Source organism: Salvelinus fontinalis, chromosome 20 (genome assembly GCF_029448725.1).
Source record: "Salvelinus fontinalis isolate EN_2023a chromosome 20, ASM2944872v1, whole genome shotgun sequence".
Lineage (NCBI taxonomy): Eukaryota > Metazoa > Chordata > Actinopteri > Salmoniformes > Salmonidae > Salvelinus > Salvelinus fontinalis.
Window position 1 is genome coordinate 9,417,533 of NC_074684.1, and position 26,843 is coordinate 9,444,375.

General features: G+C 44.8%; 1 protein-coding gene across 1 annotated transcript in view; it reads left to right on the forward strand.

Moving 5' to 3' along the window:
• Positions 1 to 15,469: 15,469 nt before the first annotated feature.
• LOC129817257 (leucine-rich repeat transmembrane protein FLRT2-like) overlaps positions 15,470 to 26,843 on the forward strand; it is a 35,469-nt gene continuing 24,095 nt past the window's right edge. The window contains exon 1 of the mRNA XM_055872314.1: positions 15,470 to 15,808. The gene's annotated coding sequence lies outside the window, so the exon portion shown is untranslated. The remainder of the gene's footprint in view (positions 15,809 to 26,843) is intronic.

A 26,843-nucleotide genomic window follows, 5' to 3' on the forward strand; every position in this document is an offset into this window, starting at 1 on the left:
GCAGCTCATGACTGGAGGGCAACTCTGGCACCTCCTGACTGGCTTGCGGCTCTGGCGGCTCCTGACTGGCTGGCGGCTCTGGCGGCTCCTGACTGGCTGGCGGCTCTGGCGGCTCCTGACTGGCTGGCGGCTCTGGCGGCTCCTGACTGGCTGGCGGCTCTGGCGGCTCCTGACTGGCTGGCGGCTCTGGCGGCTCCTGACTGGCTGGCGGCTCTGGCGGCTCCTGACTGGCTGGCGGCTCTGGCGGCTCCTGACTGACGGACGGCTCTAGCGGCTCCTGACTGACGGACGGCTCTGAAGGCTCGTGGCAGACGTGCGGCTCTGAAGGCTCGTGGCAGACGTGCGGCTCTGAAGGCTCGTGGCAGACGGATGGCTCAGACGGCGCTGGGCAGACGGATGGCTCAGACGGCGCTGGGCAGACGGATGGCTCAGACGGCGCTGGGCAGACGGATGGCTCAGACGGCGCTGGGCAGACGGATGGCTCAGACGGCGCTGGGCAGACGGATGGCTCAGACGGCGCTGGGCAGACGGATGGCTCAGACGGCGCTGGGCAGACAGGCAGCTCAGACGGCGCTGGGCAGACAGGCAGCTCAGACGGCGCTGGGCAGGCAGGCAGCTCAGACGGCGCTGGGCAGGCAGGCAGCTCAGACGGCGCTGTGCAGGCAGGCAGTGCAGACGGCGCTAGGCAGGCAGGCAGTACAGACGGTGCTGGGCAGACGAGCAGTGCAGGCGGCGTTGGGCAGACGGCCGGCTCTGACCTGCTGAGGCGCACAGTAGGCCTGGTGCGTGGTGCCGGAACTGGTGGTACCGGACTAGAGACACGCACCTTAAGGCTAGTGCGTGGAGCATGCACAGGGCACACTGGACTCTCAAGGCGCACTATAGGCCTGGTGCGTGGTACCGGCACTGGTGGTACCAGGCTGAGGGCACGCACTTCAGGGCGAGTGCGGGGAGAAGGAACAGTGCGTACAGGGCTCTGGAGACGCACCGGAAGCCTGGTGCGTGGTGTAGGCACTGGTGATACTGGGCTGGGGCGGGAAGGTGGCGCCGGAAATACCGGACCGTGCAGGCGTACTGGCTCCCTTGAGCACTGAGCCTGCCCAACCTTACCTGGTTGAATGCTCCCCGTAGCCCGTCCAATGCGGGGAGGTGGAATAACCCGCACTGGGCTGTGTAGGCGAACCGGGGACACCATTCGTAAGGCTGGTGCCATGTACACCGGCCCGAGGAGACGTACTGGAGGCCAGATATGTTGAGCCGGCTTCATGGCACTTGGCTCAATGCTCAATCTAGCCCGCCCAGTGCGGGGAGGTGGAATAACCCGCACCGGGCTATGCACACGTACAGGAGACACCGTGCGCTCTTCCGCATAACACGGTGTCTGCCCGTACTCCCGCTCTCCACAGTAAGCATGGGAAGTGGGCGCAGGTTTCTTACCTGCCTTCGCCACACTACCCTTTAGCCCCCCCCAAGAAATTTTGGGGTGAGCCTCTCGGGCTTCCAGCCGCTCTGCCTTGCTAGCGCCTCATAATGCCGCCTCTCCGCTTTAGATGCCTCCAGCTCCGCTTTGGGGCGGCGACACTCCTCTGGCTCTGCCCAGGGTCCTTCTCCGTCCAGAATCTCCTCCCATGTCCATTCCTTCTTGTACCACTGCTGCTGTCGCTGCTGCCCGTTGCCACGCTGCTTGGTCCGGGTAAGGTGGGTGGTTCTGTAACGGCAGCCTTCCCTCTCTTCACTATAAGAGAGGGTGAAACAGGGATCAGACCAACACGCAGCGTAGCCAGTGCTCAACATGTTTAATTCAACAAAAACAGTGAACAAAATAACAAAATGTGGCAAACCGAAACAGTCCTATCTGGTGCAGAATACAAACACAGAGACAGGAAACAACCACCCACAATCCCCAACACAAAACAAGCCACCTATATATGATTCTCAATCAGGGACAACGATTGACAGCTGTCTCTGATTGAGAACCATATTAGGCTGAACACAGAAACAGACGAACTAGACACACAACATAGAATTCCCACCCAGCTCACGTCCTGACCAACACTAAACAAGCAAAACACATAAGAACTCTGGTCAGGACGTTACAATGAGACCCAAACAGATCCCTGTTGCCATAGGGTAGGCATATGCGTGTCAACTGTAATGGAAGACCTGGTTTCAAATACTATTTGAAATGATTTCAAATGCCTTTGCTATGCTTGATTGAGCTTGCCTGTTTCAATGGCAACAATACAAATGCTTCCGTCTGGCACTCCAGGCAGGCAAAAGCAAACACTCAAACAATTTGAAAGATTTCAAATAGTATTTACACCCAGGTCTGGTAGTATGCAGCCATGGTCCCCCAGCTGCCCATGCAGTCATCCTTGCCCTGCCTTTCCTCCGGCCGCCATCACAGCAGCTGAGGATCCATTTTAAGAGTGATGCATTCAACAGCTGGTGCTGCCGAGCCCAGGTCTGGTAGAGGTGGATGAGGAGAAGAGGGGGAGGAGAGGGGTAGGAGGAGAGAGGAACTGTCTTTGAAAACACAGGACATAGCACATGTCTGACTGTAGGCAAGCAGCCAAATGGGAAAACAATGTTGAGGAAGGAACATGGACTCTCTATCTTCCTCTCTTTCTCTCTCTCTCTCTCTGTCCCACTCCCTCTCCCTCTCCCTCTTTTCACATACAGTACATGAATACATACCTGCCATCGTTCACCCTTCGTGTAGAATAGGCTCCGGGAAGCCCTGAGAATAGTTGCGTGCTATGCCCATGTGCTGAATGTTTTGGAAAAATGAGAGAGAAGTTGGCCGGCGTTCACAACATACTGTCGTTGCTGGCCAGGTGTGGACATGCTGAGACAATGCACCACTTGTGGTTTTGATACATGAACTGCTCGAAAAACAAGAAATGGGATTTTCCCAAAAGGGATGGAACTTAGTCTTACGAGTGTTTTAACGACGCATCGTTCTAACAGCGGCCGCAGATGGAACAATACCACACAGTCGGATCAGCTTTCTATGTTCAATTCTTACCTTAGCATTGGAATTATTTCACAACCCTGACGAAGGATCAGCTCCTAGAGAGACACAGTTGAAGTCGGACATTTACATACACCTTAGCCAAATACATTTAAACTCAGTTTTTCCACAATACCTGACATTTAATCCAAGTAAAACTGCCCTGTCTTAGGTCAGTTAGGATCACCACTTTATTTTAGGAATGTGAAATGTCAGAATTATTTCACCTTTTATTTCGTTCATCACATTCCCAGTGGGTCAGATGTTTACATACACTCAATTAGTATTCGGTACCATTGCCTTTAAATTGTTTGACTTGGGTCCAATGTTTTGGGTAGCATTCCACAAGCTTCCCACAATAAGTTGGGTGAATTTTGGCCCATTCCTCCTGACAGAGCTGGTGTAACTGAGTCAGGTTTGTAGGCCTTCCTTCTCACATACGCTTTTTCAGTTGTGCCCACAAATTTTCCATGGGATTGAGGTCAGGGCTTTGTGATGACCACTCCAATACCTTGACTTTTTTGTCCTTAAACCATTTTACTACAACTTTGGAAGTATGCTTGGGGTCATTGTACATTTGGAAGTGTCACGTTCCTGACCTGTTTTCTTTTGTCTTGTATTTATTTAGTTGGTCAGGGCGTGAGTTGGGTGGGTTTGTCTATGTGTGATTTTCTATGTTTGGATTTTGTGTTTGGCCTGTTATGATTCTCAGAGGCAGCTGTCAATCGTTGTCCCTGATTGAGAATCATACTAAGGCAGCCGGGGTTCACGTGTGTGTTTGTGGGTGTTTGTGTCTCGTGTCAGTGTTCGTGCCACACGGGACTGTTTTCGGTTTTGTCACGTTTGTTGTTTTTTTATATTTGTAAGTGTTCCGTTTCGTTTTGATTAAATCAATATGAGCACTAACAACTCTGCGTTTTGGTCCGACCCTTACTCCTTCTCCTCATCCGAGGAGGAGGAATCAGACAGCCGTTACAGGAATACACATTTGCAACCAAGCTTTAACTTCCTGACTGATGTCTTGAGATGTTGCTTCAATAAATCAACATAATTTTCCTCCCTCATAATGCCATCTATTTTGTGAAGTGCACCAATCCGTGCTGCAGCAAATCACCCCCCAACATGATGCTGCCACCCCGTGCTTCAGGGTTGGGATGGTGTTCTTCGGCTTGCAAGCCTCCTCCTTTTTCCTCCATATAACAATGGTCATTATGGCCAAACAGTTATATTTTTGTTTCATTACACCAGAGGACTATTCTCCAAAAAGTATGATCTTTGTCCCCATGTTCAGTTGCAAACCGTAGTCTGGCTTTTTTATGGCAGTTTTAGAGCAGTGGCTTCTTCCTTGCTGAGCAGCCTTTCAGGTTATGTCGATATAGGACTCGTTTTACTGTGAATATAGATACTTTTGTACCTGTTTCCTCCAACATCTTCACAAGGTCCTTTGCTGTTATTCTGGGATTGATTTGCACTTTTCGCACCCAAGTACGTTCATCTCTAGGAGACAGAACGCGTCTCCTTCCTGAGCGGTATGACGGCTGCATGGTCCCATGGTGTTAATACTTGCCTACTATTGTTTGTACAGATAAACGTGGTACCTTCAGGCGTGTGGAAATTGCTCCCAAGGATGAACCAGACTTCCGGAGGTCTACAATTTTTTTCTGAGGTCTTGGCTAGTTTTTTGAGATTTTCCCATGATGTCAAGCAAAGAGGCACTGAGTTTGAAGGTAGGCCTTGAAATAAATCCACAGGTAAACCTCCAATAGACTAAAATGATGTAAATTATCCTATCAGAAGCTTCTAAAGCCATGGCATAGTTTCCTGGAATTTTCCAAGCTGTTTAAAGGCACAGTCAACTTAGTGTATGTAAACTTCTGACTCGCTGGAATTGTGATACAGTGAATTATAAGTTAAATAATCTGTCTGTAAACAATTGAATGAAAAATTACTTGTGTCATGCACAAAGTAGATGTCCTAACAGACTTGTCAAAACTATAGTTTGTTAACAAGAAAATTGTGGAGTGGTTGAAAAACGAGTTTTAATGACTCCAACCTAAGTGTATGTAAATTTCCGACTTCAACTGTATTACCACCTATGGCTGCAAGGATCGAGGTGGCTTTTTCTTATGCTTACCCAATAGTGATGCATTAAATCATAGATTTGGCACATCATTGCGCACGTTGTTACACAAAAAATTGCAGACGGTAGCCTATTTTTAGCAAAATAGATCTCAATTGATTGAACATGAAATTGATTTCATTCTGTTTGAAATATAAATACCTACTAGACTGTTTTATTATTTATTATTTAGTGCAGTCATCTCGATTTGAAGCACCTTTTAATTGCCAACTTTGCATTGGTAGTCAACTTCGTTCTTAAGTTATCAGCGGTTGCAGGGAGACAGATACACATATTGTCTCGACGTTTAGCAGATATCTTCTGTGTATAAAGTGACACCAAAGGGCAAAAAAAGCATCTAACATCGCACTTAGCTGTTCTGCGAGTGGTCTGAGGCAGTCTGTAAATAACAAGTGTTTTCAAGTGCAACTTTACTAATGATGGTTTTGGGAAAAGCTCAGAGATTTAACAATGTTCCTACAAAGGGTCTAACAATGAGCTTAGCCTTAAGATGCTTTTGGAAAACAGAACCCAGTTGTGTTTATATAGGATTAGCCAGGATGGTGTCAGGTAGCTGAAAAAACATGCCTGTTTCTAGTGTTTATGGTCACAGAATTAAGGAAATGGGTGAAAGAGGGAGAGAGAGATCTGAGAATTAGAGGGAGCATACTTAAGTTCACACAGGACACGAGGTCGGTAACATTTTCGGCCTTAAAACGATCTCAAACCTTTCACTTCAGATCTCCATCGCAACTCAATCACCTCTCTACCAATGCTCTTCAGCAGCTGTATACAAGGTGCCCAATTTCAACAAGTGAGGTTGTAGATGCTGTGTAAGTTATAAAGTGGGCGCATGCCTCATGAAGGTGTGGCTACGGAAAATATTTGTCGAATGGAAGTAAATCACTCAGGGTGCTTCTGAACAGGAACAGTGGGGACAGCCTCTGTATCACTGCCAGCTAGCGTTGAACTCAGAGAGGGTGGAAGAAGGAGAATGGGAGGGAGGGAGAAAGAGAGATAGGTGAGAAGGAGAGAGAGACTAGGTGGAGAGAAGGAGGGAGGGAGAGAGGGAAATAGAAACAGAGATTGGTGTGAGGGAGAGAGATGGGGTGAACAGGGGAAAACAGAAAGAGAGAGAGGAATGGGGATAGAGATAGACAGTGCCCCCCTTCTGATTTGATCTGTTTTTGCATATTTTTGATGCTGAATGTTTTCAGATCTTTAACAAACCTGATATTATATAAAGGGAACCTGAGTGAACAAGTAACACAACAACTACATACTTCTTTTATTTATTTCAGGAATAAAGTTATGCAACGCCCAATGCCCCTGTGTGAAAAAGTAAATGCCCCCCTTACATTCAATAACTGGTTGTGCCACCTTTAGCTGCAATGACTACAACCAAAAGCTTCCTGTAGTTGTTGATCAGTCTGTCACGTTGCTGTGGAGGAATTTTGGCCCACTCTTCAATACAGAACTGCTTTAACTCAGCAACATTTGTAGGTTTTCAAGCATGAACTGCTCGTTTCAAGTCTTGCCACATCTCAATTGGGATTAGGTCTGGACTTTCCAAAACGTCATATTTGTTGGTTTTTAGCCATTTTCATGTAGACTTGATTGTGTGTTTTGGATCGTTGTCTTTCTGTATGACCCAGCTGCGCTTCAGCTTCAGCTCACAGACGGATGGCCTGAGATATTCTCGTGTAGAACTCTCTGATACAGAGCAGAATTCATGGTTCCTTCTATTAAGGTAAGTCGTCCAGGTACTGAGGCAGCAAAGCATCCCCAAACTGTCACACTATCACCACTATGCCTGACCGTTGGTATAAGGTTCTTACTGTGGAAAACACTGTTTGGTTTTCGCCAGGCATAATGGTACCCATGTCGTCCAAAAAGTTATACTTTTGACTCATCTGTCCATAGAACATTCTTCCAATAGACTTGATGATCGTCCAGGTGATACCAGGTGTTTTAGGCTAACTTGAGTCAACTTTTTGGACGAGATGGGTCCCATTATGTCTGGCAAAACGAAACACTGCATTCCACAGTAAGAACATTTCTCCCCCCCAGCATTTTGCCCGAAAAAGGGGTGGGGAGTATGCTTTGTTATTGCTTCAACTGCTGATTGCCACTTTAAAAGGGACGCATTCAGTCATATGCTCCATATATATATTAGACTCCCTGCTGATTGGAAGAAAAGGGTAAAAGATTGAGCTCAGGGAACGAGAGCCAACTCAGCGTTTACTCACTCACTCAAGAAATCATGGAACTCATTTAATCAAAGTGTAAGATCGAATTCTGGAATGAGCTCGACTGCAACTCCTTTAAGTTAATTTCTGCTGCATCCCAAAACAAGAAACGAATATGTTCCACTTTAATAATACCTTGCATTTTTTTTTTTCACCTTTATTTAACCAGGTAGGCAAATTGAGAACACGTTCTCATTTACAATTGCGACCTGGCCAAGATAAAGCAAAGCAGTTCGACACATACAACAACACATAGTTACACATGGAGTAAAACAAACATACAGTCAATAATACAGTGAAAAATAAGTCTATATACAATATGAGCAAGTGAGGTGAGATAAGGGAGGTGAAGGCAAACAAAATATATATATAAATAAATAAAAATATAAAAAGGCCATGGTGGCGAAGTAAATACAATATAGCAAGTAAAAAAATAACACTGGAATGGTTGGTTTGCAGTGGAAAAAGGTGCAAAGTAGAGATAGAAATAATGGGGTGCAAAGGAGCAAAATAAATAAATACAGTAGGTAAAGAGGTAGTTGTTTGGGCTAAATTATAGATGGGCTATGTACAGGTGCAGTAATCTATGAGCTGCTCTGACAGCTGGTGCTTAAAGCTAGTGAGGGAGATAAGTGTTTCCAGTTTCAGAGATTTTTGTAGTTCGTTCCAGTCATTGGCAGCAGAGAACTGGAAGGAGAGGCGGCCAAAGAAAGAATTGGTTTTGGGGGTGACCAGAGAGATATACCTGCTGGAGCGCGTGCTACGGGTGGGCGTTGCTATGGTGACCAGCGAGCTGAGCTAAGGGGGGACTTTACCTAGTAGGGTCTTGTAGATGACCTGGAGCCAGTGGGTTTGGCGACGAGTGTGAAGCGAGGGCCAGCCAACGAGAGCGTACAGGTCGCAGTGCAGGTCGCAATGCAGCAGGGCATTGATTATGCACATGTTTCTTTTTTCAAATAGAGATGGATTTATTTTATTTTATACTGTATGTCTGCTTTATAGTGTTTTTCTGGGGAGGGGGCAGGGGTTAAAAGAGCAGCGCTGTCACATCCCTTTTGTGAGACACGCACGCACACGCACACACATGAACACACATGAATACACACACACACACTCCCACCCTTCCACACGCACGCACACCTCACACACACAACCTCCGGCTGCCCCGGGTGCATCTATGAATATTTTAGTGAGTCAAATGGATATCATATCTGACTGAGTGGACCTGGTACAGGCAGTAACACCACAGGTGGGGCATAAGCAAGAACCAGTACACACTGGCCAGGCCTTGCAGCAGGGTTCAAACAGTATTTGTTTTTTGGGGGGAATACTCTGAGCGTTTGTCTGAGCTTGGCCTGGAGTGATAGATGGGCAGCGTTTGGAATTTTAATGACAATTTTGTTGGTTCCATTTCGCCAGACAAGCTCAATCAAGTACCTAAATACTACTTGAACCCAGGTATGCTGTCCATGTTAACATAACACAATGGCTTTGTATCAGATGATTCTCTGGCCTCGCTCACACGGAGGAACACATCTAGAACAGGAACGGCCCTAAAGCCTTTACAGTACAGGCAGTTTCACACAAACCATGCATTAAAGATTGTACTTTTTGCAATGTCATTTTTATGAAAGAGAAATGCACAAAGAGGGAATGCGATACTGTATTTGATAATAGCTCCTTAATTCTAGGCAAAGGGGAAAACTACACTTTTGTAAACTGTAGCCCAGACCTGAAACTCGAGGTCATACAAAAGCGCAGCATCAGTTTTTTGGATATGAGAGGTACATTAGTCTTGGCGGAGGACGCTGAATCTGTTCGAGGTTAACTACAGTGACACAACAGAGGGAACAACACAGCACTACTCATACGTCTAAGACATCCTCATCTCCTTTCTCATGAAAATAGCGTATTTTCTCAGAGAACTCACCATGTCTCATCACACTGGCTCACACACACACAAAGACACTGCAAAGAGAAAACTAATATGAGCGACATTCCAGACGCATACAGTATATGCCTTGCGGTCCTGCTGAATTTCCAGGGAGCATGTACTGTCTGTCTGCCGTTAGTGTAATAACCCATAAAAACCTCTCACCACTGCTGGTGAAGACATTTCTAAAGTAAATATGGCTCTGGTTGACACCGCAATGTGTGTGTAGTAGGACCGTTGTCAACATGGCACCGCCTGTCAACGTACTGTAGTCATCCTCAGTGTCGCCACGGCACCGCGGTTTATTCTAATCTCTTCTGCAGCTTCGACACAGCGACGAATGGTGTGACGCAACGTGTCAGTGTGCTAGTGTTGGACATGATGAGGCCTGATGTGGACCCTATATGGAGGAAACGTCTGGACCCAGTTTTAGAATGCTAGTTTGTGTGTGTATACTGTCTGCATAGCCACAGGAAGTAGGGGTGCTGAGGGTGCTGCAGCACCCCTTAAAAAAATTGAGAATAAAAATAGATATATATTTATATATATATATATAAAGTAGTGCACTGGGCCTTTACAACTCCTGCTGCAGACCGATATAGCCGTCTGTAGCACGGCAAAAACATTTTCTCTCACAAAAGTAGTGCACTGTTCCTTTGCTACCCCTGTATTCATGGCTGGTCCCAGCCATTCTGAGACACAAATAACAAAAATAAAACTAGAATAGTTCCAGTAAGCAACATTATGTTGAAAACACGTCTAAAATATGTATTTTCAAGACGTTGAAGTTTGGTTCAATTTAGGTTCTGAGTAAAAGGTGAAAAGACGTATTTTCCGGAAATGAAATCGGGTTCATTTTCGGTTCTGAATGAAAGACCAGCCCAAAAACCAACATCCGTGGACGTGGAAATCAAGGCTGGTCTGGACTGCACCAAGAAAAGACTGTTGGTCCGGAGAGAACCAAAAAAAGACATCCAAAAGGCTTCGCCGTCGGTCAGTTTACTTGGGTGTAGCCTACCATATGAATGCCCATCCGTGCTAGGCGTACCGTTTGTTAAACAGGCTGTTCCTTTGGCTTTATTAGTCCTGACTCCTGTGACTAATCAATTTGGCTATTTAAGATTTAATTATCAGCTAACCAACTTCATCAGGAGTTACCCAGAGCCTATTTGAAATGTGTTTACACGCTGGGAAATGCATGAGTACTATATTTTTCGGTATGATCAGCTCATCAAAAATATACGGACACAAACTTGAAACCGCTGATCATGACAATTTATCCCATGATGTGAAACTCCAGGACAGCAGTTGTGAGTAGCCTGATTCTGCCTTCCGTGTTGTCACTTTTACATTGGCCTGTCCTGTTTTTAGGATATATTGTTTGTTAAAACATGTCAGGACATTTTGTATTTGATTGTGCACCATTTATATTAGGCTTTTTGATCAGAGAAACCTGCATGATGAAAAGTGTCTGACCGTCTCATTGCGTTGTCGTACATTTTATCTCCAGGCTGTAGGCTACAGAAAATGACACACGCTCTTTCGTCCATATACTATATCTGCAACATGATTTATGATATAGATAATTTTTTTGACGGAAGTTTGGTGGAGTGTGGCAGCGATGCGTCTCTCCAACAGCTTGGGAACTGAGAAGCAAAATATTTCGCGCCCCTGCCTTTGACAACGAGGGCACTGCTTATCACAGGGCGGCATCAGAGAAATTGTCATGGTTTGTCAGCAGAATTCTGTGAGATTCTCTGTGTTGTTGGAGATGCGTCTTGGTCAGTTTAGCTCCAAAAATGGCGCCGTCATCAATCTATCGCCGTAGGCGGTCGCCTAATCCTGCCTAATGAGTGATGCCTGTATTAGCAGACCAATATAGCCCTCTGCAGCACGGGAAAAATTTTTTGCTTCACAAAAGTAGTTCACTGGGCCTTTACTACTCCTGTATTAGGGGACCGATACAGACGTCTGCAGCGCGGGAATAACCCCCCCCCCCCATTCCCATCACCCCCAAAGATCTTCCCGCGGCTATGTATGTATGTTTGCGTGTGTGTGTGTGTGTGTGTGTGTGTGTGTGTGTGTGTGTGTGTGTGTGTGTGTGTGTGTGTGTGTGTGTTTGTTTGCATGTGTGCGTGCGTGTATTCAGAATAAGGTGGGGGGTAGTGTTAAATTGATGAGGGATAGGGCTTAGGCATGGTTCTTGCGTGCTGACTAGAGAATCAGGAGGGTTTTCTTTTTCAGTAGCGTGCCACAAACAAGTTTACGCTGTATCCCTTCCGTATGGTTCGTCCAGGAAACAGCCTTTATTAATACCGTTAAGAGCACGTCAAAGAGTGACTTATGGGCCAATGGGAGCGAATGTGAAGGTACATTGTCCAGGCAGATCGCTCAAGGATTGCTTCAAAATTGGACGTCTGCCTATCTCCTGAGCCGCTAGGGGCAACAGTCAGTGCTATTACCATCAAGTAGGCTTGGGTTTTGCTGGGGCTTTGTGGATGGGTGTGGCGGATGAGCGTAATGCCATGAATCTGAATCAGAAGATTGTGTGTTCAATCCCAGTGGAAAACACTCATTTTTTAAAATTATTTTAACCCTATCCCAAACCTTCAACTCTTACCTTAAACATTCGGAATGAGTGCCTAAACGTCATGTTTTAAACCTATCCAAACCCTTTACCCTTAACCTTCAAAATGTGATATTTGGAGCAAGTTTGAAATTTGATGCTTGGAGAAACGTCTAATTCTGCAGTGAGACTGTGAGAGGTTGTTGACATTGTTGGTGACGTTTAACAAATAAAAGAGGGAGGAAAGAAAAACATTATCAGGGGGCCCCGTTGGCTTTCCTACGAAGACCATATGCCTCCTCGGCCTGTCAGGAGAGAATCGAGATGGCGGTGGGCCCCTTTGGGGTTCGTACGAAGACCAAATGCCTCCTCAGCATAGCAGGGAGACGGTGGCCATGTTAGCGGCCATGTGTCCAGGTGTTGTCTTTTAATTGGCATTTCCGCAAGTAATAAAGAATTTCATTTGCTCTTGCTTTTAAAGTGCTTTCATGCTGTCTCCAAAATGATGTAATTTGCCAGGCGTCCCGGGCAGGGTAGCAGCGGCCTCGACCCTGCTTGCATTGGTGGAGAGGTGCGCACACACACGCATGCACACGCACACTCTCTTCACTTAAAGGTTGTGGGCTCCCGGCGAGAGGCCAGTGTCGGGGGTTTCCAGGAATATGTTTTCATTTAAGACTCAAAACACCATAAAGAGAGGTAGTAGTTTGCACAATAAACGTACACTTTCATTTCATTTTGAGCCCTCCCAGTTTCAGCTGGTGGCTTATGTTTGTAATGTATAAGAGAGCTGTGGGGGCGGTGTATAAAACAAACGTTTGATAATTTGAGGTTATGGAATTTCCTTTGATGTGTGCAGTGGGGTTTGTTTCTAGTTGTGGGGGAATGTGTTTGTTTATCCAACATCAAACCTTTGCTGCTTCCTATAAACCAAGACAAAACACTTTTGTTTTCATCCCAGTTTAATAGTTATAATTTAAACACCTTTAGTGTAAGCAATTTAAACGGGAATCAGGCCCACCACATGTTTACGACTTCTCACCATAGCAACCTGCCATATCTAATCTTAGTTAGTTTGAAAGCTCCCTCTCTCTCACCCTTCTAATCAAGATTCAGGAAGGAGATTGGTCTCCAATTACTTATATGCTAATGACCTGAGAGTAAATATACAGGGATGTTATTATTTAGGGGGGGAGAACATTTTAAAAGTTATTTTCCTGTTTATGTAGTGCGGGATGCCTAGGGGACATGACCAGAGCCAAGTGTTAGTAAACTGGGCGTGTCGGGACGTGTAACATTGACCTGACTCATTTGGCTGAGATCAGGTGATTCACCAGAGGATTAAACTCAACCTCAAGTTCAACCTGTCAGGCTGTGACAAGGAATTAACATAGAATACAAACTACATTAGATCAACACATAGGTAGGTACAAAAATGGGAGCCACTAGAAACTGACTCAAAACTAAGTTGATACTCAAACTAAGGTTTTTAGCATCAAAACTATATTCTGAGAAGCATACAGTTAAAATATGGCAGCAATCTGACAAACATGGATTGGAAAGTAAGAAGAAACTTTACGTGAAAAAAGAAAAAGGTTTTTATAACTTGTTTTAATCTTTTTTATACCTGGCACTGTTTTTAAATGTTAGACCTCCCCTGTGCCTATCGGAATTCCAGGAGCGGCAGCATCGCCAAAGAACACAAAAACAAGCTGTTCGCTATCACCGCATTCCCATGGGATCGGACCCACCAGGGTGTGCCCATCCCGCACAAACTTACATTCATCTGCACAAACATACACACACACACACACACAGACACACACACACAGAGAGAGAGTCACACACACTTCCATCCCGTAATGAGGTGGGAGTTTACAGTCCCAAAAGGCCTCAGAAAGGAGGCTATCAGTGCGAGCGATTAGCCAGTCCCGCTCTTGAATCAGCCACAAGAGAAAAAGGGATCAAGATTCCTGAGATGTGGGATGTGGGGCCTGCAGTGTTCATTCACACACTTCCTGTGAAGTTCCCAGAGGCTCTGAAGCAACGTTGATCTGGCAGTTAGAAGATGCAACAGCAACAGCAGGCAAGGAGAGTAAACAAAGCCCTGAAAAAGAAACAAATTAATGCTCCAACTCCCTGTTACCAGCCCGGCGAGTTATGCTTGTGTTGGAACTGATATGGGATGATGAGTTAGTTCATTTAAGTTTTTTTCAGAAAGCAGTTTGTTCCTTTCCTAATTGGCAAGTTTTTGTACGGATTTAGCCTGAGGACAAAATGACTAACACCAACAATCTCACACCTCTGTCCTCTCTCCTCAGGTGGAACGGAGGAACATAACAGAACTATAGAAATCCTTTAGTCAGACAGGAGAGGCCCCAGTTCCAACTTAGCAGGCGCCTGTCATTTCCCCCCTCGAGCATTAGACAGTAAAACACACACCTTGGCTGCGGTCTCTGTTCAAAGCAAAGCACGGAGCCTGTGCAGTTTCTGAGCGAGGGGTAAATCGACAGTGGGTTTGTCGCATGTGAAGGGAGTGCTAAATGCGCTCCGTCCTCATGTTCATAGCCTACAGCTCTCAATCCACCTGGGCGCTCCTCTAGCCCTGTGGCATGTCTGACTCCTGACCCCTATAAGGAACTGTACGTTATGGATGGCCCTCCCTTCAGTAAAATATATTTTTACCCAACCCTCACTGCACACACAAAAAAAACAAGTGACCCTCCCCTATACCCAAAATAATAATTCAATCATAAAGTGGACAGCCGATAACATGTCTACCATTTACCCTCACTCTTAGGACAGATCAGAGCCTTAGGTATGCACTTTTAGAAGCTGTTCTTCTTCCTGTCAGCATTACATGGCAACGTAGTGATTTTGATAGTGCACAGAGCCGTGAGCTAGAACGTTGTGGGATTTCGAAGGCCGCCGCGGACAAGAGCAGGGGGGAGAGATCTTCTCGATAGGAGAGAAAATATATGATTCATGCAATTCTATGTAATTGTACATGAGCAGGTTGACGATTATTGGGATGAATCTTGTCCTGGAGGCAGAACTGAGCGATGTCTGCAAAGTAACAATGATCTGAGCATGCACTTCGTATAGCCTACAGTACAACTATAGGCATTCTTTCATTTTATTCAGACCTGATATTTCGCAACCAGCAGAGAATCAGGGATGAGAGGCAGAATTGGGCAATTAGGAAATGTAATCGATTACAAATGACATGACCCTCTACTAGACTAGATTAAAAAAATACTAAACCCTTCCCCTGACTGAAATTGGAAAAACATGGCCCTCCCCCATTTTTCTCCGGGTCCCAGTTCCAAAAATGTCGAACAGTCCCTAACTCCTCTTTTTTTTTCTCAGTGAATCTCTTGGGACTCCCCCCCATCATTCCCCTGATAACTCCCCCAGGTGCCCTCTGGTGCCCTCTGACCTCTCCATCGCCTCTGCCTCTCCGTGAGCCTGCTCTCACATTCCTCCAAGACACCCCAGCCCTGAAACACGAGACCACGGTGAGCTCATCGCCACTCTCAGGAGTTAAACAACAACAAAAAAAGACAACCATTGTTGGACGGGTTCGAACTGGTTGTGTGTGTCGGTGTGTGAAGGTTCAGGCTGCTCAGGGGTTAAGTTACATACACTCCTCACACAAGAGGAGGAAGCGAAACGACTGCCGGCGTCCTGCTCTGTCTCTCTCTCTCTCTCTTTCAGCTCTTTCTCGCCTCTCTGACTGGTGCCTGTAGTTTCCTCCCGACAAACGTTTGCCGCTTGCTACATGCTGCCCGACAGACGCTGCGCTCTTTAAAGATAACGAGCCCTCACTACCCTGCCGTCCGGGAGCTGTCCTGGGATGCGTGTGTAACTCTGGGAGGTCACCGCTCTCTCTCTGACCCTGATCTGACCACCAGCTGCCTCAAAAACGGTAAGAGCCCCTCTTCTAATGAGTGTCTGACAACATGTGAGAGAAAGTAACAGCAGAGAGAGAGTGAGAGAGAGTGAGAGAGAGAGAGACTAACAACACCCCACGGCACTTAAAGCAAAGCTCCAAACTCAAACTCCCTGGTTCTTTGTGATTCAGGCTGAGATAGCTTAGGAGAGCAGTGAAGACACACTTAATCGGTGCAATCATAATTAAACCAATCAATGCGTCTGTATAAAGAGGTAGAGTTTGAGCGAAGGAAGAACGTACTCCCGAAAGGGAGCCACTGGATTTGAATACAAGGAAGCTATATTCTAAAATGTAAATGGTGCTATTAGATACAGTAGTCTATGCATTTTTAAGGCATTGGCCATTTTTTTTCCAGTTCACTGACTGTTGTACAGTTTGAGCTATGCATTTTTGGCCAATGAAACTTGTTTGACCTAGAATGACTTATGGTATTTTTATAGCCTGATAAAGTAGGGTATTATTCTGGGTAGCTGAGAAAGACAGGCTCTTAGGAGTAGCCTGGAAATTGTGAAGATAATGGTACATCGTAAAAGCTGGTACACACTTTTGATATCTTGTTTAAATATTTTTGAATCACTTTCCAAATGAATATTATAAAATATTTGGTGAGGCGTAGCAATAATTCACTCCTACTTATCAGTGAGAGGCGTTGTTAATTTAATGGGCTTTTATCTGTTGCATTTGACATGATCTGACTGCTGTATACTCTTACGTTAAAATCGAAATGAACAAGAAAAACATTTAGACGCATTAGCCCAACCGTGGAAGAGCTCTGGTTGTGAATTCATTAAAGATCAGTGGCTTTTTAAAAAAAGGATAAAAAGAGGTTATGATTTGATTTTAGATACTTTCTTTCACACTATGTTTTCACTGGGGGTTCTCACACAGTTTTCATTTCAGTGAAAAAGCAGGAACTCATAAGGCCCTTGCCAAAACTGCAGTTTGATTATTGAATCATTATTGAACAAACCCCACAATATTTGTGTTGTATATGTAAAATTGTATTTTCCCTACCTTCAATGAACACATTTCTCAGAAACCAGAACTCTATTCACATACTATTTAATCATGATGTAACTATGACATCAGAACAACATTTTGCTACTTGCTACGTGATAGGAGCATCAGGTTAGGTAGGAGGTTTGATACCACTACAAAGAACAGTTACAGGTCTCTACGTTGAATACGTCATACCAACCCTCGCTTTAGGTGCCTCGGTAGTGCATGACCGAAATCTCCATTAGTATCTTGAGTCAGATGACCGTCGGGAAACTCAGTCATGAATCAAGCATTGTCTAGAGCAGCAACTTGGACTCAGGGCACAGCCCAGAAATGCGGGGAGGGAGGCCAGAGAGAGCAGAGCATACATGGCAAACTGAGAGCCAGGCATAAGGAACCGTACTGAGTTATAACCTACTGCCTTCAACCCTCACCTTCTTCTGGGCATCAGAAAAAAGAGGGAGAGAGAAAAGGCCTCCAGCAGATGAAAAAGAAAAAGAGGGAGAGAGAAATGGCCTCCAGCAGATGAAAGAGAAATAGAACCAAATACCAGCGGGTAATGTCATTAGTGCTAAAGGAAGGAATAATGTGTAATTGACCTAAAAAGTCTATATGTGGGAAAATATACTTTACTACAATTTGTGAGCTAACTTTTCCTTGGAACTTGATGACAGATGAATGTAAATAAAATATAAATGTTGTGTGTCTGAATAATTGAAAAGGTAGGATCCTAAAATAGTGCATAAGCATAGTACAATATATCAAATCATTTGATTATTTACATTTTCACCATCAGCCACATTTAATTAGTTCCCATTGGGCACAGACATCAATTCAATAGCTAGTTTTAATTGGTTGAGTTGTCAACTAATGTCACGTGTAATTGGATTTAGGTTAAAAGTTGGGTGAAAAAAAGACAAAACTCCCATATGTTGATGACTTTCTTCAAATCCAATCGGTTTTCCACATTGATTCAATATCATTACATTGCATTTTTTGGTTGGAATGACATGGAAACGTCTTTGATTCCACCAGTTTTTGCCCACTGGATTGTTTCAAAATTGAGCCCAATACCAGATTCAAAAATATGAATTTTGTTTATTTAGACGTCAATGATTTTTATATATTTTCATAGGATTTTTAAAACATATTTTTATGTACTATAAAAAAATAAAGATGAATCTATAAAAACACAAAAACATTATTTTATCTGATTCTAACTCACTTTCAGATTAATCACTGAAAATGGTTTAGCCTTCTCGTGATAACTGCACTGTATGCGTCCTCTCTTGGCTGGAGCATGGATATCCAGAGAGCAGAGTAGTTTGTGACTGACTGAATTCTGAGAGTCATTTTATGGGCTGTGAGCAGCAAGGCTGGACGGGCCATTGTTGTTTGTTTTGGAACGTTCAGAAGGCGGCCAAGAGAGCACTCCGGAGCTCCGAGCTGCCAGCAGCCAAGGCTTCCCGCACAGTCTCTCTCTCTCTCTCGCTCTCTCTCTCGCTCTCTCTATTTTCTCCTCTGTCCAGCCACCGTCACAGTGGACTCATTTAACAGGCATCACGTCTCTGACCACTGACCACCGACTCCCCCTTCATGCCTTAGTGCCTCTTCCACTCTCAATCAGACACTAAACCATCAGTCATTATTCATGTTGCTGTTGCAACATCTATTCCATTCCATATCATTCATCACGGATATAGTCTGAATTCATTGCGGTTTAGTCAACAAATACATTAGCACATATCCTAGATAAACTTTGTGGACCTTGTGCAAGCCTATACATTTGGTTGTTCTCTTGCCAAGGGCTTATAATGTAAAGGCCTGGACATGCTCATCCAAGCTTTGCTACCTGCCCTCCTCTGGTTTCAGTCTGTCGGCTGCGTTCAGATTGCAATAGCAGGCTCAGTTGACGACCTGGCTGTGGCAGATCTCTTATTCCTGTGGCCCGAGATGGGGGGGTGGAGTGTGTGTGTGTGTGTGTGTGTGTGTGTGTGTGTGTGTGTAGTCATTTACATTTAAGTCATTTAGCAGACGCTCTTATCCAGAGCGACTTACAAATTGGTGCATTCACCTAATGACATCCAGTGGAACAGCCACTTTACAATAGTGCATCTAAATCTAGTAGTGTGTGTGTGTGTGTGTGTGTGTGTGTGTGTGTGTGTGTGTGTGTGTGTGTGTGTGTGTGTGTGTGTGTGTGTGTGTGTGTGTGTGTGTGTGTGTGTGTGTGTGTGTGTGTGTGTGTGTGTGTGTGTGTATTGCTTTGGCAGTATCCCAACAGAGGGCTGTAGGCCTGGGCAGCAGTGTGATCACCTCTCTGCCTTTTATCAGCCAGAGGGAGAAAGTACTGTCCCTTCTCCCTGCCTGTCTTCCAGCAGCCAGTAATACCAGCCAAGCCACTCACATTTTCACATGACCCACAGACCTGGCCTGGAGCAAAGCAAGGCTCAACTATCATATCCCACGACACACCTTATTTTTGACTGGCAAAAAAATGGACAGCCCTCCAGCTCAACATCTCAGAGAAAGCTTTTGACACACCACCTTATCTCAGGCTTAAAAATCAGGTCCCAAAAACGTGTTGACTAGCTGGCCTCATTCATATTCTGTCACTGTGAGAAACAGAGGTGTTCAAACTTAATAAGTCAGCTGGTACACACGTTTGATATCTTGTTTAAATAATTTTGCATCACTTTCCCAAAAAATCTAAAATATTTGGTGAGGCGTAGCAATTATTCACTTCTACTTATCAGTGAGAGGCGTTGTTAATTTAATGGGCTTTTATCTGTTGCATTTGACATGATCTGACTGCTGTATACTCTTACGTTAAAATCGAAATTAACAAGAAAAACATTTAGACGCATTAGCCCAACCGTGGAGGAGCTCTGCTTGTGAATTCATTAAAGATCAGCGGCTTTTTTTTAAGGAATAAAAAGAGGTCATTTTAGACACCTTCTTTTCACACCACGTTTGAAATAATTGACAGCCCTCCAGCTCAACATCTGAGAGAAAGGTTTTGACTAGCCAACTTATCTCAGACTTAAAAATCAGGTCCACAAAACTTGTTGACTGGCTGGTCTCATTCATATTCTGTCAGAGCTGTTCAAACTTAATGAGTCAGATGTGTTTTTGCTCCGAGAACGGAGAGAAAGTGCATGTGTTTGAATAATCCACATCAAACGAGGCGCTATGTCAGGGGAGGGTTACGCATATATTTTCCTAGTTATTCCCATCCAACACCAGTAAGCAGGACAGGAGCAGCGATGAGAGGAAGAGGTATTGTTTTGATCAGGCAGTAGGAGAGGCAGCCAGGGCCAGGATGTTGTTTCCCTGCATGGGGCTGCTAGGACATATGGAGGATATTAGGCTCTGTTATTTTTCTCTCTCAGCCTGACACTGCAGCCCTAGTGAAACATGACTCAGGATGAATGGGTCTTTTAGACCAGTGTCTGTCTTCCCACACATTGTACTGGGATAAAAAAAAAAGAAACACACGCATGAACGCACTCAGAAACGCACACACACACAGAGCAATCAGATACCTCACGCTGACCCAGCTCTGCCTCTCTCCCCTCCCCAATCCTTTTTTGGTGGTTTCTATTCCCATAATGTTATCCCTGATAGAAGAGAAGAAGAGAAAACATCCTTCTGTCTGAATACAGATAAAAAAGACATTGACTGACTGTGGTTGTCTATATTCCTAAAGTGGGCTACCATCCCGAATCGGCTAGCTGGACTCAATGAAACAAAATGCGGCCACTAAGTGGCCCACAACCATTTTCTTTACGAACCGAATCAGAAAAAGTGGAATACAAAGGTGTCATTTCAAAAATCTGTGGTGCATCAGCAGTTTTCCATTTGTTATGTCAGTCACTCAGTTAGCCCATGTCAGCAGTGCTCCGCTATATGCAGAGGGGGTCCAGATTTAAAGGGGGGCCCCAATACGCAGAGGGGGCCTATACGCAGAAGGGGCCAATACTCAGAAGGCGCTCCCAATCCAAATCGCTCTTAGGGCCCCGCACTGGTTTAGGCCCAGAAGGGCCCAATTTACCCTCAGGGCCCATATTCAGAGCCCCTTTGTTTTGATTCTGTCTGAATCGCTGCGGGTTGGACCTCCTTATTAGATCCTGTCTGCGTTTCCACTTGCGGTGCAGACAAGCCTCTGACAGCCTTTATCCAGTTACATCTGAGCCCAACAGCGCTGGGGCTCACTTTTATTCTGCCATTATGAGGGCAGAGGGCTCCTAATGCATATCGCTAATGCCACCTGGAGTTAGAGTAAACAGGGCTGACTGCCACACAGCGGGGCTCCAACGCCACGGCAACGACCCACCGTTTAAACTCAAACAAACTGGAGCCAACCAATCAGAGGGAGTGTCTCAGCCTTGGGCTGACCAGGGTGATTTTAGCAAGTGAGAGTTATAGAGACATATTTAATGGGCTTACTTACTCACATCTCTCTTGGAGGGTACAGCAGATCAGGGCTGTCATTTGCTGGAATGTTCTTCTTGCTGGGAGGGTTTTTTGCTGTATCGCGTGATGAAGTAGTTAGACTACACATGTCAAGGTTCATCTGTCCCTGTGTGTGTGTGTGTGTGTGTGTGTGTGTGTGTGTGTGTGTGTGTGTGTGTGTGTGTGTGTGTGTGTGTGTGTGTGTGTGTGTGTGTGTGTGTGTGTGTGTGTGTGTGTGTGTGTGTGTGTGTGTGTGTGTGTGTGTGTGTGTGTGTGTGTGTGTGTGTGTGTGTGTGAATGTGTGTACGTCTGTGTGTATGTTCAGTCAGACAGTACAGAGACCTGTAGTTCTGAGAGCTGTATCGTGTCCACTAACTCAGCTCATTCGAGGTGGGATCGGATGGCCTTCCCAGAATCCCCCAGGGACCCCGGCGTTTCTCTTTGAGGGTGCCTCGTCGTCCCCACATGATACAGGATTCCATTTCAAACCCCTCAGCATATCGCCCAGCAATTGCTTTCTACTGCAATTTATTATGGCACATTAAAAGATTCCAAGAAGTGAGTGAGTTTGTGTTGGCACTAAAACAACGGCGGTCAGTTACATCTCCTTCACACTCAGCGTAGCTAGAAGAGTCACCCTTTTTTGTTTCTGCTGAGCTCTAGCTGTTGCAACATCAAGCCCCTAAAAGAATCTGTCTGTTGCCACTTTTCCATAACAATATCAAAGAAGAAGAGATGGCTCTGGGCCCATTGGTTGACCTGGTCTCCTGGGGCATATAGGTTTACCGGCTCAGAATATGCACTGAGCAGCATCAAAGCCCAGAGCGCTCAGGCTGATAGCTTGTGGTGACATTGCACTGTGGGACTGAGGCAGTCTCGGCCACCATTACACATATACCCTGGATCAGCCAGTTATAATCAATTTTCCACCCAAGATGTCTCCCTGCCTCCCACATGTTGTTGAAGCATATGGCCCATTGAAGCGAGAGGAAAGACAGACAGAGGGAAAAATAAGCCCAGTGGCACTGCTGAAAAAAATACAGACAGACAGACAGACACTAGCCTACAGGAAAAGTGCACTAAACTGAGAGAAAAAAAACGATACAAAAAGGCAAGAAACAGAAGCAGTTTTTACAAAGAACATTTCGAGCAAAACCAGTGAATTCCTACTGGATTAAAACTTAAAGTTATCCTCTTACTGTGTAAAGCCACATCATTATCTACTAAACCCTTCTCTCATCTCCATACAACCACACAGACTATGAATTCCAACACTACTTCTATTGTAGCTATTTTCAGAACATAATACTGTATCAATTCAAGATTTCTTATCGGTAGGTCTTTGCAAGTTGACACGACATTCCTGGGCGTGTCTGTTTTGTGCCGCGCTATTTCAAATGCACTCATGAGTGGAATTTGTTTTGCTTCAGTTGAATGTTGCAAGTCAAATGACATGGAAAGAATGCCTTTAAAACACGCTCATCCTGGGTGTGGTACGTCAATGATATTTTTTTTGTTGACTTTGTGTGTGTGTGTGTGCATCTCTGTAATATGGCTTGTGTTTGTGGATGCACTCCCACGTATGTGTGTGTGTGTATGTGCATGCTGATGTGCCTACGTGTGCACGTGTGTGTGTGTGCAGGCATGCCAGTGTGTGTGTGTGTGTCTTGGCATCTATATGTATAAGCCCATTACCCAGACAGAGGAATATGTCTGTACATGGAGACAATAGGGGTCAAGTGTTCTCCTTTTACACAGAGCAAATGCTCACTCAGGGAGAGGAGATGAAGTGTTGGCCCTGAGAAAATAGCCCCCCAGTGTCTACTGTCTATATAGGCTACTATACCAAACCTGTCACTGGAACCAGATTAGAAACTGAAAAATGATAAAGCTTGAAACGCCCATTGAATAAATGTACAAGGCATTTTTAATCGATATTCTTCAAGAATCAATGGGTATTCATCATTTGTTTAAATTGTCAAAAATGTGCCTTTGACCATCCCCCTTTGTCATTTTAAATATTTTTTTATCCCCCTTATATAAAAAACACTATCTCTAGAATTATAAAAGTATTAGGGTGGTAGAAGGTTTTACTGTAGATATACAGTAGCTGCCTGTACATTAATTTACTTGATTAATAAACAAAAAAAGGATTTAAGCAATCTAGACACACTACACAAAGAGACGTCTGAAACCAAATTAGACTGAAACTCCACATACTATATAAAACAGATATAGTTGACATTTCCCTTATAACTACGGAAATACAACAAAAAAAAGCATATACAAAACTATCTAGCCCTTAACCAAGGACAAAAGTGTTATTTTTTTTAAATCCTTGAACTAGGAACAAGAAACATTACTTTCTCAAGAAAACGATTTGGACGTTATTCAACAAACACACCACTAATTACTCCATCAATTAAAACCGTGAACATTTTTAAGGCCATTAGCATTTTTGACGCGACACATTTAAGTGCTCATTACTCGTGCTTTAGGTTAGCATGAACAAATGTACCAGTACACTGGAGTATACATGGTACTGTGTTTGTCTTCTCCGATGCATCCACCACCAACACCACCACAGTTTTTCTCTGCAGATGTTCACGGCCCCCCCCAAAAAAGCTATATCAACAACCTGAACATTCTCCTGCTGTCACAACAGAAATCTCCATAATGAGATATAATAAGCTTTAGGGTTTTGGCCGAGTACGCCACATATTCTTCAGTTACAGACTGGCATTAACTCTCTCCATCTGCTAACACTCGTAGAGTACAGCGAGCAGCTCGGTTTTCCTTCCATTCTCCGGTATTCTACTATGGCCTGGTGGAGAGTAGGGAGAGTTATGTGGCTGGTGATGAGTTGTGCTGAGTTAGAGCTCCGGAGTTAGAGGCCTTGGGCAGAGTGGCCTTGGACCCTGTTCCGTTGGAAGACTATCAGAGTGCACAGTCATTAGAAATCCCTCATTTTCACTCCACTGTGTAAAAGCCAGAGTGGCATCCGCCTCAATAAGCCCAGCAAAAAGAATCGGCTCCCATTGGAGGAAATTGGCTGTGGGTAAAGAGGGAGAGTTTGAGGGTGAAGTTATTCTTTGGTATTTATCGGCTCTGGCTGGCTCGGTAAACAACGCTAGGGAATAATCAAATCAGGCTTTTTTCCCCAGTAAGTACTGTGAGTATTAAGGAGGTGACAAGTAGCTTTCACAAAATCCCTTAATGACCACAGGAAGGATCCCTGTTGAAATGTATGTTTTCATCCATCAGGTCCTATGCTATGGCACTATTCTAAAGGCCTACTGTGTATCCTCACCTGAAGCCATACTTCACTATGAAAATATATGAAAATAACTGTAAACGCCTGGATGACAGCTATATCAAACTAAGTGTAATTGTTGTGTTGTTTCAAAAGCTGATTGTCTAGTTACAGGAAATGCTCTTATTAATCCAATGGCTTTATAGTTTTTTACAACTTCTTTATCTGGTAAGAAGTCAGGTGTTGTTTGCATTCAGAATGTATCTTGTCCATAAATAATAATTGTAGTCTCAGATGAAACCAGAGAAAACAGATGGAAACACTGCTGATTGATCTCAGTTAAGTGAATTCCCGTTCACCCTGATACAGTATCCACCGCTTTGGCTAGTCATAAACGAGTCATTATTCAAATAAATCAAATTGAATGAGCTAATCCAGTGGATGATTTCATGGTCTTCCCGAGGGCGTTTTTCGCAACAGAATGTATTCTCAATCAACATGCCTTGAGACACTGATCAGCTCGTGACACAGAAGGTCAATTATGTGCTTTAAACCTTAATAGACCAATGAACTACTTGTGAAAGGGAACCTGATCCTAGATCTATCAACTTCTAGGTGTAGAATTACTGTATTATGTTAGCTTCAACAGAGCCAATACACTAGGCTCTCATTGTTAAGTTAAACTGAACAAGTGAGTAATGGAGCAGTTGGCCTTTGTTCTACTTGAGGGGGGGGGGTGACAGATGAGGGAGGCAGGGTAGAGGGAGATGTTTGGCTACACAGAGCAGGGAAAAACGCTGCTGCGTTGACAAGAGCGAAAGGGTGTAATTGCTGCCTGGGAAGGAGAAGTGTGAGAGAGGGAGAGCAAGGAATTACCTGACACTCAGTGTGAGTGTGTGTGTGTGTGTGTGTGTGTGTGTGTGTGTGTGTGTGTGTGTGTGTGTGTGTGTGTGTGTGTGTGTGTGTGTGTGTGTGTGTGTGTGTGTGTGTGTGTGTGTGTGTGTGTGTGTGCGCGCGCCTGACACTAGCCTGCTTGTAATTAAATGTTGTCAGTGGGCCGGATAGGTCGGAGTGCGTTGAGAGATTAGTAGGCTCAACTGGGCACGCTCAGTGGCGGTACTGTTTGCTCTACCTCACCCTGTCTTGTATCCAGTGTAGAAGCCAAGAAAAACTCCAGCAAGAGAAGTGACAGGTCTCTCCTCCTCCCTATCACCATTGTGATCTCTTTCTCTCCCCCCCACCTCTCCCTATTCTTGGCATAGTTCAGCTTGTCTATCTATGAGGGGCTTGGATTCCTCTCTGTAAGAGTAATAACAATGACTTTCTGGCTGTGTTACTGAAGTGCTGTGATGAATGCTGGGGAGTTGAAAGCACTACTTTCTCTCACACCTGCAGGCAGTGGTGTGTGTGTATGTGTGTGTGTGTGTGTGTGTGTGTCTGTGTTTCGGTTTGTGCGTGCATGTGTGTGTCTTTGCACTCATCAGTGTGTGTGTGTGTGTGTGTGTGTGTGTGTGTGTGTGTGTGTGTGTGTGTGTGTGTGTGTGTGTGTGTGTGTGTGTGTGTGTGTGCGTGTGTGTGAATGAGTGATTACCTGTGTGCATGCATGTGTGTATGTGTGCCTGCGTTTGCGAGCTTATGACCCATACCCAAACTGACACATTTCAGTTGGCCATACTTCCTTTTCACGTAATCTCGTTCCTCTACTGGTCGGATGAGCAAAGGGTTTCATAACGCAAGATGGAAGAGAGGTCTGTGTGATAATACAGTGTTTCAGGTGATAATAAAACATGTTTAATTCTTGTTCCTTCTTTCTCTTAGTTTCTAGCAAGGCAAGCTAGTTTACACAGAGCAGCTAACGATAGCTAACTAACTAAAAGCTAGGCTAGGTTGAAGATGGTGTAGCTACACCTCATAAACAAATGTCATTAACATCACAATAAACTTTTCGTAATTAAAACTTGAGGCTATAGTCACATAATAGAATTGGCTTAACATCCAATGTTGTACGCAACGGACTGCAACGCAACGGACTGCAAATTTGGGATGTGAATGGGGCGTTACATTCTAGCATGCGTGTGTATGTGTTTGCATGTACAGACAGCATAAAGGGCTCCATTTATAAGTTACTCTTGTTAGCCAGTCAGTTGAACTGGACCGAAGCCAACGCTCAAGTCCTGAGGTGGGTTTTCTAACACAACCCCTGTGCTACACGACAGTTATCGTTCCCCCACAAAGTCCAGACATGCACAGATAGCTACAGAGGAACGCACATGTGCTAAAACTCTCCTTACAAAAGATACATTT